We start from the raw sequence: 6,000 nt of genomic DNA on the forward strand, positions 1-6,000 counted from the left end.
ACAGAGAACTACACAAGAGCCCTGAATAGTTATGAGATTGAAAACATGTTAGACAGATATCAATCCTCACACTATCAAATAAACCAAAACGGAATAAACTCAGCCACCAAAACACTGAATGAAATATTTGAGAGACTGGCTTTAAAATCAAACATTAAAACAATTAAAAACCAAAATATGAAATCGTCTAAAAGAAAAAAAGAACAGTGGTGTGACCAGGAGTGTGAAACTTCTAGGAAACACCTGAGACATCTCTCCAACACTAAACACAGAGAGCCCGACAACCAGGAGGCTCACCTCAGCTACTGCCAGGCCCTGCGGCACTACAAGCAACTCCTCAGTAAGAAAAAAGACCACTATATGGGCAGAATAAATACCCCAAAAACAAAAAATGAAATACCAATTCAAAATGGAGAAATCTGGAAAACACACTTTGAAAAACTTTACCAAAATGTTGAAAACAATCCAAAGCCAGAACAGGTTAAAATATTAAAAAACCTAAATAAATTGGAAGAAATCATTAAGAATAACCAAAATCCCTTAGATAACCCATTTACAATACAGGAACTAAAACATCAACTCAAAATCCTCAAACCCAGGAAAGCCAGCGGCCCCGACAGCATCAGCCCTGAGATGCTGAAGCACAGCAGCCCGCAGCTGCAGGAGGCTCTGCTCAAACTCTTTAACCTGGTGCTGAGAGCCGGGTGTTTCCCTGAGGTCGGGAATCAAGGATTGATCACCCCGATTTTTAAAAGTGGAGACAAATTAGACCCCAATAACTACTGGGGCAGCTGTGTGAGCAGTAACCTGGGGAAGGTGTTCTGCAGTATCATCAACGCCCAGATACTGGCCTTCCTTACCAAGCACAATGTCCTGAATAAGAGTCAGATTGGCTTCCTACCAAAACACCGCACAACCGATCATATTTACACTCTACACACCCTCATAAATAAATATACCCAAAACAATAAAGGAAAAATATTTGCCTGTTTTGTAGACTTTAGAAAGGCATTTGACTCAATCTGGCACAAGGGATTATTTTATAAACTTCTACAGAGTGGTGTAGGGGGTAAAGTTTATGACATCATTAAATCAATGTATTCTGAAAACAAATGCGGAGTTCAAATTGGCAACTCAAGAACAGAGTTCTTCACTCAGGGGCGGGGAGTGAGACAGGGCTGCAGTCTGAGTCCAACACTGTTCAACATCTACATCATCGAGTTGGCCACAGTGTTGGAGCAGTCTGACGCCCGCAGCCTAACTCTCCATGACACAGAGATCAAGTTCCTGCTCTACGCAGACGACCTGGTGCTGCTGTCGCCCACAGAGCAGGGGCTTCAGCAGAACCTGGCGCTGCTAGAGCAGTACTGTCAGAAATGGGCCCTGGCAGTCAATCTGGACAAGACCAGAGTTATGGTTTTCCAGAAAAAAGCCCCATCTCAGGGAAACAGGTACCGCTTCACTCTGGGCAGCACTGGATTAGAGCACTGCACCAGATACAACTACCTTGGCCTGACCATCAGTGCGTCAGGGAGCTTCAGCCTGGCTATAAACGCATTAAAAGACAAGGCACGCCGGGCATTTTATGCCATAAAGACACAATTTGGGAAAACAACAATACCAATAACTATTTGGATTAAAATATTAAACTCCATCATCCAACCAATCCTGCTATATGGGAGCGAAGTGTGGGGTCCCCTCATGAACCTCAATAACAGCAATTGGGACAAAAGCCCCATGGAAATATTCCACCTAGAATTTAATAAAAACATCTTACACGTACACAGAAACGCCCCCACGGCTCTGAGGCTCACAGAGCCCGAACACACAATGACCAAAACAACTACAATTGGGAAAATTGACATGTACCTGAAAAGCAAATACACAAAAGATTAGAGACACGAATTAGAATTACAAAACAAATTGGAATGCTACCGGGCCCTGAATAGAAACATTACATTGGCTGAATACTTAAAAATCCAAAATATAAAAGAGAGACAAAATCTAACTAAATACAGGCTCAGTGACCACAGCCTCGCCATTGAAAAAGGCCGCTACAGAAAATTCTGGGTTGCCAGAGAAGAGCGGCTGTGCAGCCAGTGTGACCTCGGGGAGGTCGAAACACAGGCGCATTTCCTGCTGTCCTGCCCTAAATACACAAAAATCAGGGAGACATACTTTAAAATATTAAAAATGCATATCCCTGAGTTCAGCATGATCCCCGATTGCTGCAAACTCCCCGTCCTGCTGGGAGAGGAGGAGCGCACTGCCTTCTTAGCAGCGCAATATGTATCCACCTGCCACAGCCTGCGAGACAGTGTGTAGACACCAGCCTGTGGCACTCCATTTGCAAAACAAAATAAAAACAGTGATTTTTCTGATGTCATGACACAAATTTTGATACAAACAACAAATATGGTTTATATCCTACTTAATTTTATTTCAATGTGTACTATATTTGTTCCACTGAATCTTGTATTGCAATGTTTTGTCTTGATTGATAGAACATTTGTATCTGCTTTGGCAATATTGTGATAGATCATGCCAATAAAGCACCTTTGAATTGAATTGAAATGAATTGACAGACAGACAGACACACGCACACACACACACACACACACACACACACAGAGCCAGCCAGCCAGACAGCCAGCCAGCTCAGCCATGACATCACGAGCCTCTCTCAGCTGACTGCTATGACATCACAGAGCACGTACATTCCGTTGCTTGCCGTCTGTCAACCACTCAGTCACTGCCAGCCAGACTGGCTGGCTGGCTGGATGGGGGGGCTGCTTGCTGCTGCTGCGTATCTTAGCAAGCTAATTTGCCTGACCGGCCTTCCTACTCCTCTGCCCACATGCCCACCTATGCCCGATCTGCTGTTCACCTGGATCACAGCTCCGCCCCAACAAGGCAGATCCTCCCAAAAATGGTACAAACTGATCCACGTTCCCCTCCACAGAAAGCTTTAGCCCAAAATAAGGGACACATTCTGCCCAATATGTCAGCGCCAACCACAGCCTGAGGGACACAGTGACACACGAGCACCGGCTGTAAATATAATGTAAATACTCGTTTGTAATGCATGTCATTGTATTTCAAAAAAGGAATCTGGAAATGGTATACCTATTTTCTTTATTTGTATGTATTAAAGATCGCATTTTATTACATTTTCTTTTTCTGTACTTCATTACATCTTATTGTGATTCATAATTCTATTATTTATTTTCCGTGTATATGTATGTATGTATGTATTGTGACAAACCAAGGGGCAGGGTCATACATGGCAGATATGTCAGGCCAGGTCTGCTGCAAGGTGTGTACTCTAGGGTAGAATACCGACCCTAGGCAACTACACTCCCCAGAAACCCTCAGGCAGCCATTCTAGCACCTAATGTGGTCACTTGGTGTTACTTCCTCAATTATTCACCAGGTATATAAGGCGGGCCTGAGAGAGAGAGAAGTGAGAGACAATAGGGTGAGTTATCTGGAAAACAGAGGTAGCTCATAAGGAGAAAGCCAAGACTTATTTATTCCAGACTTTGTTTAAAATAGAATGATTATGTAAGATTAGTTACAACTTCAGTGTGAGTTAGGTTTTGTTTTCAGATTTGTTTTGTTTGAAGTAAACATACAGGCACAGCCCTGTATTTGCAACCTCCTCCCTGGGTCATGACTGGTTTTTACTCCTAAGAAGATCACAGAGAAGACCCGCACATGTGTACAGCCAAGGCGTTTTGTCACATTTGGTGTAGAATGCGGGCAGCACCTCATGAAACCCAGACTGGCTGAGTGAATTTTTTTATCCAAAAAAAAAAAACTACAGGCTGTAATAGCCCAACAGGAAGCGACCAGGGTGCAGCAGGTGGCTAACCAGGATGCTATGCGGATGCATCAGGAAGCACTGCAGGTCCAGCATGATACAAATAAAATGTTTAGAGAAGAGCAGGAAAAGGTGACTAAAGAGCTGAAAGAGAGTGTTGAAGCACTTGCAACCAGGATTGGTCCACAGGGGGCTGCAACCCATTCCACTCCCCGCACCAATCACTTTCTGCAGAAAATGACAAAACAGGACGATGTTGAGGCCTTCCTTATGACCTTTGAGAGGACAGCAGAGAGAGGGATGGCCAAAAGATTCCTGGGCAGGGCTTGTGGCACCTTATCTGGCAGGGGATGCACAGAAAGCGTACTTTGATCTGGAGCTGAAGGACGCCCAGGACTATGATAAATTGAAAGCGGAGATAATGACCCGATTGGGCGTGACCACCGCAGTGAGGGCACATCGGTTTCAGCAGTGGGCCTACAAACCAGGACAACCAATCCGAACGCAGATGTTTGATCTGATCCATCTGGCCAGGAAATGGCTACAGCCAGAGGTCCATTCATCAGCCGAGGTGGTGGAGGCCATAGTCCTTGACAACTACCAACGCTGTTTGCCCAAGGACGTTCGACGCTGGGTTGGCCAGAATGAGGTGCTGTCCGCTGACACCTTGGTGGCCATTGTAGAGCGGTTCTATACAGCCGGAGCAGCACAGCATGTACCGGAGGTTAAAAACTCATTCCCCAGGCCATGACGAACCAGCGGACCGGGTAAGATGGTTCCAAAGTACTCTGGGAAACATGACGCGCTGGGTTGGAAGAAAAGAGCAAGACTGGGGGGGGCAAAGGTGGGGCCTAAAGCCGAGACTAAGGGTTATAGGGGGTCACCATCACAACCAATTGTCTGCTACAATTGTGACAAAGTAGGACATATTGCGGCCCACTGCCCAGGTAGAGAGGAACCAATGCAATGTAATGTGTGTGATATGGGGAAAGAGAAACCGGTATTTTATGCCTGCCTGTTGGGGAAAATTAAACTGAAAACATAGGGGTGGAATGTAGTGACGTAGATGACCCTATGGAGGGTGAGGAACCCAGCACTAGCAGGGTGGGTGAGAATCCATTCATAGAGACCCCTGAAGCTGACAATGTAGAAGTGTCAGTGTTAGAGGGACTCCCCACTGATTTTGGCAGCGCACAGGTGCGAGATCTCACTCTACACTATGCTAAAGAAAATGTGAAGGTAGTAAATGGGACCCCTATGACTACTGCAAACCCGCCAACAGCTTATCCTTATTTTATGGTAAAAAATGACCTATTGTACCGTGTAAATAAGATAGGGGTGGACATTGTGGAGCAATTGCTAGTTCCCACCCCATTCAGACGAACAGTTCTCAATCTGGCACATGGGCATATCCTGGGGGGACATCTGGGGATGGACAAAACCAAGGATAGACTCCTGAGGAGGTTTTACTGGCCAGGCGTACATGCAGACGTGACAGAACATTGTAGCTCATGTCCTGAATGTCAACTACATGCTCCTAAACCAGCCTTCAGAAGCCCACTGGTCCCTTTGCCCATCATAGAGACCCCCTTTGCTAGGATAGCTATGGATGTGGTGGGACCTCTCCCGAAATCAGCCAGAGGGCATCAGTATATACTGGTTATTTTGGATTATGCCACCAGGTACCCAGAAGCCATTCCACTGCGGACCATGGCTTCAAAAGGTATTGCAAAAGAGCTAATGTTGATGTGTAGTAGGGTGGGGATACCGAGGGAGATATTAACAGATCAGGGCACACCCTTTATGTCTAAGGTTATGACCGATCTGTGTAAATTGTTGCAGGTTAAGCAGTTGAGAACATCAGTCTACCACCCACAAACAGATGGGTTGGTTGAGAGATTTAATAGGACCCTGAAGTCCATGCTAAGAAAGGTAATCGATAAGGATGGGAAAAATTGGGAATTCATGCTGCCCTACTTGATGTCTGCCATTAGGGAAGTCCCACAGGCTTCCCTGGGCTTTTCGCCTTTTGAACTGTTATATGGGAGGCACCCCAGGGGGATATTAGACATAGCCCGTGAAACGTGGGAACACGAGTCCACTCCTTTCCGGAGTGTAGTCGAGCACATCAATGCTATGCAAGAGAGAATAGCCACAGTCACTCCCATTGTGAGAGA

The sequence above is a fragment of the Amia ocellicauda genome, unplaced genomic scaffold (assembly GCF_036373705.1).
Source record: "Amia ocellicauda isolate fAmiCal2 unplaced genomic scaffold, fAmiCal2.hap1 HAP1_SCAFFOLD_29, whole genome shotgun sequence".
Lineage (NCBI taxonomy): Eukaryota > Metazoa > Chordata > Actinopteri > Amiiformes > Amiidae > Amia > Amia ocellicauda.